This window comes from Trichosurus vulpecula, chromosome 3 (genome assembly GCF_011100635.1).
Source record: "Trichosurus vulpecula isolate mTriVul1 chromosome 3, mTriVul1.pri, whole genome shotgun sequence".
NCBI lineage: Eukaryota > Metazoa > Chordata > Mammalia > Diprotodontia > Phalangeridae > Trichosurus > Trichosurus vulpecula.
In genome coordinates, this window is record NC_050575.1 from 285,429,087 (window position 1) to 285,443,031 (window position 13,945).

The window sequence follows — 13,945 nt, forward strand, 5'->3', positions numbered from 1 at the left end:
GGGGGAAAATAAGATACTCAGTAAATAAAAAATAAAGTAAAAACAATTTTAAAAAAAGGTCATCAGATCTGGCAATTAAGAGATCACTGGTAGCTTTGGAGAGAACAATTTCATTTGAATGATGAGTTCTAAAGCTAGATTGCAAAGGGTTGAGAAGTGAGAGGAGAGAAAGTAGAGGCAATGAGGATCAAAAGATTATCCTGTGAGTTTGGTTGAGATTATGTGGAAATGAACTGGTAAACTAACAAGTGGGGATTTGGAATTGAGGAAAGACAGAAGAGTGATGACCTGGAAGAGTACTGAGAGATGAAAGGATCAGAGGTCAAGTTGAGGACAAAGAAAAGGTTTAGAAGACGTAAGGTATAGGGAGAGATGTAATGATAGTAGGTGATGATCAGATAAAGAAATTTCCAAAATCTTGATCTGGAAGTGGAAAAAAATGTGGGGAATGGTAAGATCAAGGATGTGATCATCCCTATGTATAGCTAAGGAATAGGTTGTAGGGGTTAAGTGGATTGAGAAACTGGGAAGTTAGAAGGTTTGAATATAAGGTACAGAGTATAAAAGTGTAAGGTACAGAGGAAACCTATGAGTAAGTTATTGAACTACTTGAAAAAAGGACCATGACCTATGGTAGAAAACAGCCACAAGGGTTGTGGATTGGCTGAACAATTTTAATAAGTGAACCTCAAAGTAAGAAGTGATGCTGAGTGATGACGGCAGAGGGAAAGTATGGAAATGACAATGGGGGACAACTGAGAAGTATTCTGATTTCCCCTCTAGAATTAGTGTGTCAGGCTATATGAGAGAAGGTAGCAAGGATATATCAGGAGGAAGGCAGCTCTCTGTGTCTGCCAAAAGAGAGTAGGAGCACTAGAGGAAGAGGTCTACAATAAATTGTTTTGTTAGTTATGTAATTTTGTTAATTTTCCATAGGGGACAGTGGAAGGAATGGACAGAGTTGGAACAAGACATTAGAAGAATAGGGTTGAGTTGTACAAAGAGCATAGAATGGGCAGTGGGGACTGGAGAGGAAGATAGTTTACCCCAAAGTCATGGGAGATGAAGTGGGAGACCAACCTGGTTAAGGTGACATCATGGTGCATACTGAATGTGTATTTTTATCCTTAAGTGTATCAGCTTTCTTCTCTGCTGAACATTTTAATAAGGTATTATTTGAACATAAAAACCTATACTGCATGCAGTTTAAAAGTAAAATCATAGATTTAGAGCTAAAAGGAATCTTAGAGATCATAAAGTCCACTCCTCTCATTTCATAGATGTAGGAAACGAAGTAGGCAGAGTTTAAGGGAATCACCTTAGGTCACACAGGTAACAGGAAGAAGATGCAAAATTTAAACCGAGGTTCCCTAAATCCAGGGCCACAACCCTTTCTACTACACCATAGAATGTCCTCTTCATATCTTAAAATAAATTAATCTATAGGCCTGGTCCATACCTTCATTACTTCTATGATTCAAGTATATCAAAAGATCTATGGTTTCATCAGAGTTTTTCCAGAGAATTAGAGATTCTTTCCATCATGGTCTTATCCTGCCTCAGTATAGGATGGTATGAGTTTCTGTGGCCAGAAAATATAAAAGATGCCCCATAATGGCTAAACTTCTGGCAATTAGCCATTTTAAACTGAGCTTAGCTGGTCCTTGGATGACGGTCAGTTGTTGGGCTGCTATTTGAAGCCTTGCCATCTTGGCAAGACCTGATAGAGATTTTGTTCTCCTAGCATAGCCTTCAAGAACTCAGGGCCACTTCCAAGTCATGATGACTTGAATGTGTTAGAGAACAATTTTAAGGAAGCTTCATCATTTCCTAACTGAATTACGGCAATAACCTTGGAATTAGTTTTCCTGATTCTAGTTTCTTTCTGCATCTAATTCATTCTATGCTTCACCTTGTCACCATATTAAAAATCATAAATCACTTCTTTCTTCATGCTGTTTCCTTGTTCAAAAACCTTCAGTGTTTCCCTCATTGTCCATTGAATCAAATAAAAACTCTAGAGTTTACCATTCAAAGTCCTCTACAATTTATGCATTGCCTATCCAAATACCTTCTAATCCCAATAGAAACCCTGCATTCCTGTTCTTTGGGAGAATCATGCTAATTTCTATGTCCTGAAATTTTGCTTTTCCCCCTGCCTGAAATTCCATCTCCTTCCTTTGTGTACATACAAATCCTACTCCTCCTTTCAGTCAGTCAACCAACAGGCCTTTATTAAGTGTTTAATATGTGTCAGGCACTGTGCTAACAGGTAGTGATACAAATAAAAGCAAAAATATAGTTGCTGCCCTCTCCCTCAATTTAATGAAGGAGATAATATACAAAAAAAAATTTATGTACAAGATATATGATGGCACCAACTTGTATGGGTAGAGGGAGATTCCTTTCCTGGTTTTTTCCTATACTAGCAAAATAATAGATTCACTTGCTATACTTGTAGCTATGTTCAGGTTATACAGGACACAGCCTGGTGAAGTAGATGGAACATTTCACTCTTAGGAAAGACAACAGCCTACATTATGAGCATAGATAGCAGTTAGGTGGCCATGGTTAAAAAAAAATACAAACATTGCATAGTAAATGTGATGGGGTGCTTGTGCTTGGGGTGCTTGTGCTTGGACCCTAATTCTGCAAAATTCTATCTGTTTATCTTATTTGTTAAAAGTAATCTTTGGAAATAAACTTAATCTACATGTGCTCACCAGGCAACTTTCCACAAACTTCTTCATTATTTTGATTCTTTGGAGATTTTGGTATTCCAAGAGTTGTAATACAGCTTCACTGGGAGAATATGTGCATTGAAGAGATGGATTTTTGTGCTGAGGAACAGGTTGGGAGCATTAAAAACCTTATGCTTTCCCAAATTCAGTCCAGAACATTGCAAAGCATTGTATGCCAAATGCCAAATGCCAAAATGCCAAAATGAGCATCATAAGGCCCAGAATGGGGAGATCAGTTTGGGCCGGATAAATCAAGCAAATGCTCATTGGAGGAAGTGATAGTTGAGTCACCTCCAGGTTCAAGTATAAAACCCTCTGTTCAGTTTTTAAAACGTTTCACCACGTGGCCCCTTCTCACCTTTGCAGTCTTTCTACAATTAATCCCTTCCATACTCTACCATCCATACTGGCCTCCTAGCTGTTCCTCACAGAGGACACACCATTTCCCTTTTCACCGGCTGTCTTCCAGTCTTCGTCTCACACTCTCTCTCTCTCTCTCTCTCTCTCTCTCTTTCAATGCCTTTATCAACAAGTATTTAGGGCAGCCAGTGAAAAGGGCACAGTCAAGAGGCAGTGTCCCGTGTAAGGAATAATAAATAACAAGTAAAGTCAGCCTAACTGGGTCGTACAGTTCTCACTGAGAGGAGAAAACTTTTAAATCTGGAAAGGTAGGAAGTTGTGAAGGAGAACTCGGGAGATTAGGATTGCGTGCAAAGATCTGAAAATCTTCTGCAGGGATAAAAATCGGCCCCTTAGGGCTGAGATCGCCAAGCAGGGCGGTGCTGAGGAAAAACAAAAGAGGTCCCAGGAGGTGCTTTGACCTCTAACGTCCCTTCCAGCTCTACATTTTTCAATAGATAAATGAACTGGACTTGGAGTCAGAGGGCCTGGGTGGGAATAACCCATGTGACCTTAGGCAAGTCACAACTCCCCTTGGCCTCGGTTTCCTTATTTGTACGCGGAGGAGGTGGGGGTGACTAGGGTTCCGAGGTCGGCTCCCCCTTTATAACTACACTACGACTCTCGGAAAAGACGCAGAGTGAGCAGCAGGTTGGCTAGCATACACGACTCTGGGGACCCCGCAGACCGGCGGGGGGGGGGGGGGGGGAGAGACGCTACGAGCCACGCGCCTGCGCTCTTGGGCCGCGGCTTTGTGGTTTCCCTCGCACGCTCCGCCTCCCACGGCGCCTGACGCCGAGTCCGCTGGGGGCGGGGCTCGGAGCGGGAGCCAGAGCTGGACCGAGGCTGGTGAGCTGCGGCTCCACGCTGAGCGCTGTGAGTCGGGGCCTCGGAGCAGCACGAGTTGGGGGAGGAGCGAGTTGCCCTCGCCGTTGGATGGGGGTATCCCCGGGAGCGCGGCCGGCGGGCGGAGGGTGAGTGAGGGAGGGAGGACGGAGCGGAGGCCCCTCAGTTGAACCCGTGCCGCGCGGCCCCGGGTAGTCCTGGGAAACCTTTGTGGCGCCCCCTTGGGGCCATCGGCCGCAGGAGGCCGACCCTCCAGTGGCGCGGTCCCTGGGTCTTCCACTTGGAGCTGTCTGGAGGTGCGACCCAATGAATGCATCCCATGCCTTTAAAGCCAGCCCAGCCCCTCCAAGCCTGGCAGTAGTAATAATAGCTTACATGTATTTAGTGTATGTTTGCAAACCGCTTTAGTGATTTGACTTTGTCCTCACAATCCTGGGAGGAAAATGCTCTTATTAACTCCATTTTAGAGATGGGGAAACCGAGGTGGGGAGAGAGAACACTGCTGGTAAGCTTCTGAGGCAGGTTTTGAACTCGGGTCTTCCTGACTCCGAGGCCAGCGTCCCGTCCACTTGGCACCCCCCCACCTCCACACTCCAAAGTTCAAGCTCCTTTACAAGGACTGTTTTTCGTTTTGTCTGTGTATCTCCCAAGAACCTGTGGCATGTAGCAGGTGCTCTTTAAAATATTTGGTTTGGAGCCGGTGTGAAACTCAATTTGTTTCCGTTTCAGCAAGCATTTTTTAAAATCCAGCCATGTGCAAGGTATTAGACTAAGCCCAGGGGATACAAAAGCAAATGAAAAACAGCCCCTGCCCTCAAGAGACTTGCTTTCCACTGGGTAGTGTCTGACCGCTTGGCTCCAGCATTTCAGGAAAATGGCTGTATGCTTCCCCCACGCCTCTTGTACACAAACCACCCCAGAGCCCTACCCTGATGAGGCTGCATGGGACAAGAGGTTGTTGCTCCACATAGGCCCAGGGCTTTATGGGTTGTTTGTACTGATTAATTTCTGTAGCTACCTGCTGCAGAAGTACTGTGCTCGTAGAAGAATTCACTGCTGGAGAGTTCTGCTATGCAAATGAAACGTTTTGAGTGAATTCTTCAAATTGTGGATTTGCCCTTCTTTTGGGGCTCCCTGTTGCATATAGAATATAAATTCCTCAACATTATATTTGAGGCCCTCTACGTTCTGGCTGTAGCCTGCTTTTCTGCTTTAAATCTTCTTTTGCACACTGTGTTCCTGCCAGACTGGACTTCTCAGTTCCCAGATTGTAACCTGCCCTTTACCTCCTCTCTGCATTCTTGGAATCCATCCTCCTATTCCTGGGACACCTACTTCCATGTCACTGCCTATCAAAATCCACTTCAAAACCCATCTCAAATGCCACCTTCATAAAGGCTTTACTCCCATCCCGAAGCTGAAAGATCTCTCTGGTCCTTTCCTTTTTACTTACCGCATTTCACCCTGCATGATACTTGTGTCCCCTTTCCCACTTCCCCCATTCCATTGTAGCTTTTTGAGGCCAAAGAACATGCTGATTTTTACCATTTTATTTCCAGGTTCTTGCACATATAAGGCATTTAATAAATATTTCATTAATTGAATTTGTTCAGAGAGCGACTTCCTTGTTAATAATAGATAATATTATATGCTCCCAGTATAGCAAATTATGAAAAAGAAAAAAACTGTGGCCTGATCCCTTAACATTCAAATAATGACAAATCAAGAAATATTTCCCTTTCCACATTCCCCAAAAGGAATAATTTGAGAAGGACTCAGTGTCTTTTCCTCTCCACATTATGCTTTCATGGAAGACTGGGTAGAAGTGAACAAGCAGTGCCGTAGGTTGAGAAATCCTAAGAGTGTTCCACATTGAACCTACCAAGAATTTGAAATAGCAGGTAGGGCCAAAGAATCGTATTTTAGTCAAGTAAGATTTTCCTGTAATTGTTAGTCTTCTATAATACCAGAATGGACGTTTTGAGGAAAGGGGAGGAAAAGCCACAATGAAGGGAGTTAAAGAATTACTAGTGATTTTTGGCATATGTTTTTAATACACTTCAAACATGTTTACTAAGTTTTCAGTGTACATTATAGTCATTTTTCTTCATAACTCTTTCATTTTCTTTAACAGAAATCCTTATATACTTAGTTAACAGATAGGCTGTTTCTTATTTCTACTTATAGAGTAGGGTTGGGTAGTGGAAGGTTTATTCTCAAGCCAAATAATGTTTAATGTTTCAGGAAATTTATTAGGAACCTAATTCCTAGAAAGTTGGCCGGAGAACAATATCCATCACTCTTTAAGACTGGGTTCAAAATTCACTTACTTTAGTGAATTCTGATTAACCTCATTTCACCTTTTATGAAAGGCACAAACAAAAAAAAGTTCTCAAGAGGCTAAATGACCACTCGTTAGGTATGGTATATATATATGGTATAGTGGAGATTCCTTTTCAGGTATGAGTTGGATTAGATGGTCACTATGGTTCATTATGAAGCATGCAGTTAAGACAACTCTAACCTGACCTATTTAGAGAAGTTACTGATATCAGAAATTCAAAATGGATAAAGGAAAGGACATCAATACAGATTACCATGGTTTTGAAGACAAGTTTAACCAATGTAAACAGACTGTTACAATGGGAAGAAGATCCTAAAAGTGACTTTCATTATCAAACACCTTATTTCTTCCAGCAGAAAAAGAACAATATTGGTTTAGAACAGAAACACATTTGTAAAATATTAAGAGGATGTTGGAAAATAATGAGTAGTATTGCTTTGGAGTGATAACAATGACAGCTAGCATTCATATAGCACTTTAAGGTTTACAAAGAGATTGATAAATAGTATCTCATTTTATCCTTGAAACAGGTATTATTATACCCATTTTACAATTGAGGAAACTGAGGGAAACAGAGATTAAACGACTTGTCTAACATCACATACCTAGTAAGTATATGAGGTTGGATTTGAACTCTGTACTTCCTGACTAGGGGTCTAGTGTTATATCTTAACTTATTGTGCCATCTAACTGCATCTAAGTAACCATACACATCACAATAGCTGGACTTAACTGAATTTATACAGAAAAGACCACATGAAATAGGCCTTTAGCTGGGCTTTATAAACACTTACAAAAGTAGCAAACATGTCTTCTGGTTGCCATGATTGGTTTGGGAGAGTCTGATTAGTGATTTTATACTGGAACACATCTCTCCTATTCCCCATCAAGTTTTCTCTTGTCCAAGCTGAACATTCCTATCTTCTTCATCCAGTCCTCATATGACATGGACTTTACCACCCTAAATGCCCTCCTTTGGATACTTTCCAGCTTATCAATGTCCTTCTTAAACTGTGGCAGCCTTAACAGTAGTCTAGGTGGCATTTTACTGGGGCCAACAATCACTGCCTTATTCTCAGAAGCTTTTCCTCTCATGCTGCCCAAGACTTTTTTTTTTTGGGTACCAAGTCACATGAGTGACCATTCAAACCACCAGATCTTTTTACAGACAAATTGCTATCTAACCATGCCTTCCCAGCTTGTTATTTGTGAGGTTGGCTTGTTGAACCCGAAAGGTAAGACTTTACATTTGTGCCTATTATATTTCATCCTATTAAGTTCAGTCCAATATTCTATCTGGCTTATCAAGATATTTCTGAATCCTGTCATGCACCTTGCCTCCTCATTTCTAGTCAACTGCAAGCTTGATAAGCATTCTGTCTGTGCTTTTATCTAAGTCATTTATTCATGATGCATAGTTGTGAAGATCCTGTGTGGTCCATAAGTCTCTGGCCCATCTCATTCCTTACTCCTGAGCCATCTTTTTGAACATATCTTTCACAACCAGAGTAAGCTGTATGAAACACCCTTTTCATCATGTTACTCCTCCATTCAAAAATTATCAGACATACATTATTGCCCACAGGATAAAGTCCAGACTTACTAGGTTGCATTCAAGGTACTCTAGAGACTGGCCCACCTTGACTGCCTATTACTATTTCTCTACAGGAACCCTTAGTTTCTGCTAAAATAGTCTCCTTTCCTACCCTTGAATATACTTGGAGATTTCTTGCCTCTCTGAATTTTGTACCTGGAGTTCCCTTACCTCTCCTTTCTACCTGCCTATCCTTTCTCACCAAACTCACATTTTACCTCTAGATCCATCTTATCTACTTACCATCCTTTCAGGGATGAATACTTCTCTGAAATTGAAAGTAATTACTCCCTTTTCTGAGTTGTATACCACTTTCTGGCCACACTACCTATATGGCACTTAGCATATACTGCCTGTAGTGGTAATTATCTTTAGCATATATTATAGCCCCATGTAGTTTATAAGCTCCTAAAAGGTTAAGGACTTTGTCACATATTTCTTTATATTGCCAAAGTATCTTGCATGTAGGTACTCAAATATTTATTGATTAAAATAGTCATTTGTTTAGAGTTAGTAATGATTTTTGATTAGGCAAATAACAATAAAGAATGCTAGACTAACTTTATTATGTAAAATATCTTGTAGAATCATTTTATAAAATTAGTGTGTTATGTTTTAGTGGTGTGTTGTTTCAGCTTAGCAGAGTCTTGTTTAGTCATCATTAGCATCAGATGTTCACTGAATAGAATCGCTAAAGAGTTGTGAGAAACCTCAACCTCCATGTAGTCCAACCTGTACTTGAACTAGAAGGTGCCCCTGCTTCCCTAACAATGGGTCATCTAGCCTTTGCTTGAAGGCCTAAAGGTAAAGAGCCTCTACCTACTGAGGTATCTCTCTCCACTTGGACTAGTTTTAATTGTTAGAAAACTTTATTTTTCATAAAGCCTAAATTTGCCCTTTCGCAGTTTCCACTCCTTACTCTTTGTTATATACGGATAAAAGACAGGACAAGACAAAATAAAGATAAGTTTCGGGTGCTGCCTTCTTCAGGCTTAATATCCCCATTCCTTCAAATAATAATAGTATTCCTCTCCTGGCATAAACAGAAGGTCCTTTACCATCCTAGTTGGCTTCCTCTGTACATGTTCCATCTTATCAATGTATTTCCTAAAATCTGCCCAGAACTGAACATAATATTCTAGATTTGATCCGACCAGAGCAGAGTATAGCAAGATCTTCGCTTCCTATTCCTATTCCTAGTACTCTGCCTTTCCTAATGCAACCAAAAAATGGATTCACCTTCTTAGCTGCCATAATACGTTGATTAATAGCATGGTGTCCATTAATAAACCACCCCCCTCCAAGAACTTTCATACAAACTGCTCTCTACCTTTGTTCATCTTGTACTTGTGAAGCTGATTTTATGAGCCCAAGTATAAAGCTTTACATTTGTCACTATCAAATTTTTTCTTTGCATTCTGGCTATTTAATCCATTATGTTAGCTCTCCCTCCCAGCATTGCATCATCTGCAAATTTGATGTGCATGCCATCTCTGCCCTTATTCAAGTCAGTGATAAAAATGTTGAACAGCATAGGGCCAAGTACACATCCACCAGGAGTGTTCCACTGGGCATCTTCTTCCAGGGTAGTAGCCCATAAGAAGCACTAAGGATACAAAGAACTATAAGATATAATCTCTGCCCTCAATTCATTGTATATTAGTAAGAACCAATGTGCTAGGCACTGGAGATATAAAGAAAACAAAAAAAAATAGTCTGTGCTCTTGAGTAGATTATATTTTATTTTATGTGCATTTTTTTTACTCTAAAGTCTCAAGATTGAAGGTCATCTAGGCCAGTCCCCTACCAGATAGAATAATCTCTACAATATTGTTTTCAAGTAGACAACAGAGAAAAGATCTGCCCAATTCTTATTTTGTTTCTGCTATTTCTGCCAAGAAGAATGATCTTTTACTGGAAAATACAAAACAAAAACAGCTCCTCGGGAGCTGACCCCCAAGATAAGTAAGCAAATAGTAAGAAAGTATTTAGTTGTACTTGATGACTTCATCTAATCTGGCCCAAGTGAACTACATTTGCTGATTCTGAAAATGGGTGAATGCAGTATCTGAGCCATTGGTGATAGTGTAAAGATCATGGAGAACAGCAGAGGTGCTGTGGAACTGGAGAAAGGTAAATGTCTTGATTTTAAAAAGAAGTAAAGAGAATGGAACCTGCTGCCTATAGTCCAGTAAATTTGACTTTATTTACTGGCAGAATTTTAGTACAGATTTTCAAAGCCTTGTGATGATTTAAAGTAGGAATGATTGTAGAGCAGGCAAACTAATCTATGTCTTTTCCTTACAGATTTTACTAAACTTACCCAGGAGGATGCCATAGATAGTTTAGTGGAGCATTTAATAAAGTATTTCATGCTATTCTTGTGGAGAGGATGAGGAAATGTGGACTATGTGATAGTAAAATTAGATAATTTGGAACTAATTCTATGATAAATCTCAGAGTAGTTTTGAATGGTTCTTTTGAACCTTGGCCCAGAGGTCCCCATTGGAGCACCTCAGGGATCTATGCTTAGCTCTGTGATATTTAACATTTATCAGTGATTTGGATAATGGCATAAGTAGCATGTTCATAAAATTTGCAAGTGACCCAAAGCTAGTGAGCATATAACATGTTGATCATGTAGCAGTCACTTTTCAAAAAGATCTTGATAAAGTAGGCCATTGGGTTGAACGTGATAGAATGACATTTGATAAAGGAAAATATGAAGTCTTACATTTAGTTTCAAGAAATCACCTTCACGAATACAGCACAGGGAAGGCATGATTGAATTTCTTTTTGTCTGGTAGAGATCTGGGGGTTTTATGGAGTGTAAGTTCATTAGCAATCAGCAATGTGATAAACCCAAAAAATCAATGCAATCTGGAGCTACATTAAGAGAGGAATCAATTCCAGGAATAAAGAAGTGATTATCCTCCTATACTCTGCCATGGTCAGACCACATCTGAAGGATTGTGTTCCGTTCTGGTGGGTCTTCAGAGGAGGGAGGGCAACCAAAATGGTACAAAGCCTTATGCCACATGAAAGAAAACTGAATGAAGCAACCTAAATTTAGCCTGGAAATTAGAATACTGGTTTGGGTGATGGGAAGGGGGCTTGAGGTTATAGTCTTCAAGTATTTGATAGGCTGTTGTATGGAAATGGAGGTAGACTTGTTCTGCCCCGAGAGGAGAGAACTAGGAGCATTTGGTAGAATTAGCTAAAAGGGACACTTAGGCCTGATAGAAGAGAAAACTACTCAACAGTGAAAGCTATCTAAAAGTGCAGTGGGCTCCCTCTGGGAGGTAGTGGGTTCCCCGTCACAGGACATCTCCAGCCAAAGGTTATGTGAACACTTGGATGACATAGTAGCAAGTCTCTGTTGGATATAGGCTGGACTAGAGGCACCTTTTAACTCCGAAATGTTGTGATTCTGTGGTCTCTTTTGTATTTGAACCCTCCCAGTGGTAGTGATCTGTCAAACTTACGATTCATTCATTCAGCAGATATTTAGTAAGTTCCACCACTCTACCAGCTAACCTATTTAAATTTTGGAAATCTTTAATGGTTATAAAGTGCTTCCTATAACTGCCTAGATACCATGCTTCTGAAGCTGCAGTTACTAGTTTTATTATCTCCTGTTCTTACAGGCCCTTCAACCTATTTCAGGTCTAAGTAATTTGTAATCATTTTGTAATAGCATTAGAATAATAACTAAATAATTGGACATTGCTTTAATCAGTCATTAAACTCCCATAACCAAAATAAGTGAATTTACAGAAGTTATTCTGTCTTTGAGAAGGTGCTATAAATTTAATAAATCATTTATTTCATCTGGAATGCTCTTAAGTAACATTATTTTTAGCCCCAACTAGAATTTAATGGAGTTTTCAAGGAATTAAAATGGTCTCTTCCGTCCTCAAAAAAATCCTTCACTTGATCCATCCCTCTTTGCTAGCTATTATCCCATATATCTCCTCCCTTTTGTGGTTAAATTCCTTGAGAATTGTCTCTAATTGGTGCCTCCACTTTGTTTCTTCTCACTCTCTTAATTCCCCACAGTCTAGCTTCTGACCCTGTCATCCCACTGAAATTATTCTCTACAAACTTGTCAGTGACCTCTTAATTGCCAAACCTAATGGCCTCTCAATATTCATCCTTCTTGACTTATGTTAAGATAGCCTTTGACATTGTCAGTAATGCTCTTTTTCTGTCAGTACACTCAACTATCTACGTTTTTGTGACACTACCCTGTCCTGGTTCTCTTCTTACCTGTATGCTCTGCTTCTTTTCAGTCTCCTGTACTAGATCTTCATCCAAGTCACCCCTGCTAACCATGAGTATTCCCAACACTGTCCTGGGCCCTCTCCTTTTCTCCCTTTATACTGTTTTACTTGATGATCCCATTAGTTTTCATGGATTAAAGTTATCATCTCTTGTGCTAATGATTTGCAGACCTACTTATATAACCCAAACTTCTCTCCTAACCTCAGGCCTTGTATCTTCCACTACCTGTTGGACGTGTCAGACTGGATATCCTGTAGACGTGTTAAACTCAACATGTCCTAAACTCAACTTTTGCCTTTTGCCCCAAGATCTCCATTCTTCCTAATTTTCCTGTTACCGTGGAGGGTACCATCTTCCCAGTAACCCAGGCTCATAGACCAGGTGTTATGCTCAACTCCTCACTCTGACTCTCTCATATCCGATCTGTTTCCAAGTTCTGTCCATTCTACCTTTGCAACGTTATACACCCCCTTCTTTCCTCTGACTGCAACCGTCCTGGTCCAGGCCCTCATCACCTCATGCCAGACTATAGCAGTGGCCTGCTGCTAGTCGATCTCCCTGTGTCAAGCTTCTCTCCATTCCAGACCATCTTCCACTGTCATACTGATTTTCTGAAAGTGCACATCTGACCATGTTACTCCTCTGTTCGGTAAACTCCAGTGGTTTTCTGTCACCTCCAGGATCAAATATAAAATCTGCTGTTTGGCATTCATAGCCCTTCATAACCTGGCCCCTTCTCCCTCTCCAGTCTTCTTATACCTTGCTGACTGGCTGTATACTCTGTGATATAAAATGCATTGGGAGGAGGGAAGACGTCACTTTACAGACTATACTGAGCTCATTGCTGTTCCTTCAACAAGATATTCTGTCTCCTCACTCTGCTTTTTCACTGACTATCCCCCATACGTAGAATTCTCTCCCTCTTCATCTCTGTCTCCTTCCTGGCTTCTTTTAAGTCTCAGCTAAAATCGCATCCAAGAACTGGAAATTGAGGGGTGCCCATCAATTGGGGAATAGCTGAACAAGTCGTGGTATATGAATGTAATGGAATACTGTTGTGCTATAAGAAATGATGAGCAGGCAGACTTCAGAAAAACTTGGGAAGACTTATATGAACTGATGCTGAGTGAAGTGAGCAGAATCAGGAGAATATTGTACATAGTAACAGCACAGTGTGCAGTAACTGACCTTGATAGACAGCTTTCTTGGCAATGCAAGGACCTAAAACAATTCCAAAAGACTCATGATGGAAAATGCCATCCACATCCAGAAAAAGAACTATGGAGTCTGAATGCAGATCAAAGCAGATTATTTTCTTTCTTTGTTTTGCTTTTTTCTTTCTCATGGTTCCTCCATTCTAATTCTTCTGTACCACATGACTAATCTGAAAATGTATTTAATAGGAATGTATATGTAGAGCCTCTATCAGATTGCATGTCGTCTTGGGGAGGGGGGAGGAAAAGGAGGAAGAGAATATTTAAAACCTGTGAAAGTGAATGTTTAAAACTAAAAATAAATAAACTTATAAAAAAATGAGTGCCTTCTGTTGATTATCTCCTGTTTGTCCCGTATATGTGCTGTTTATGCATTGTTCTTTGCATGTTGTCTCCATCCTTTAGATTGTGATCTCCTTAAGTGCAGGGATTGCTTTTTGCCTTTCTTTGTATCCCCAACACTTAACAAAATACCTGGCACATAATGGGCACTTAATAAATGCTTAGTGACTGCCCTAAGTAA

The 13,945-nt window shown here is 40.4% G+C and overlaps 1 protein-coding gene across 2 annotated transcripts in view; it reads left to right on the top strand.

The window, feature by feature from the left end:
* Positions 1–3,922: 3,922 nt before the first annotated feature.
* ENTPD6 (ectonucleoside triphosphate diphosphohydrolase 6) overlaps positions 3,923–13,945 on the top strand; it is a 46,867-nt gene continuing 36,844 nt past the window's right edge. The window contains exon 1 of one of the 2 annotated variants that reach the window (XM_036751841.1): positions 3,923–4,016. The gene's annotated coding sequence lies outside the window, so the exon portion shown is untranslated. Of the gene's footprint in view, positions 4,115–13,945 lie in introns of both variants that reach the window. The other variant, XM_036751843.1, reaches the window with a different exon arrangement.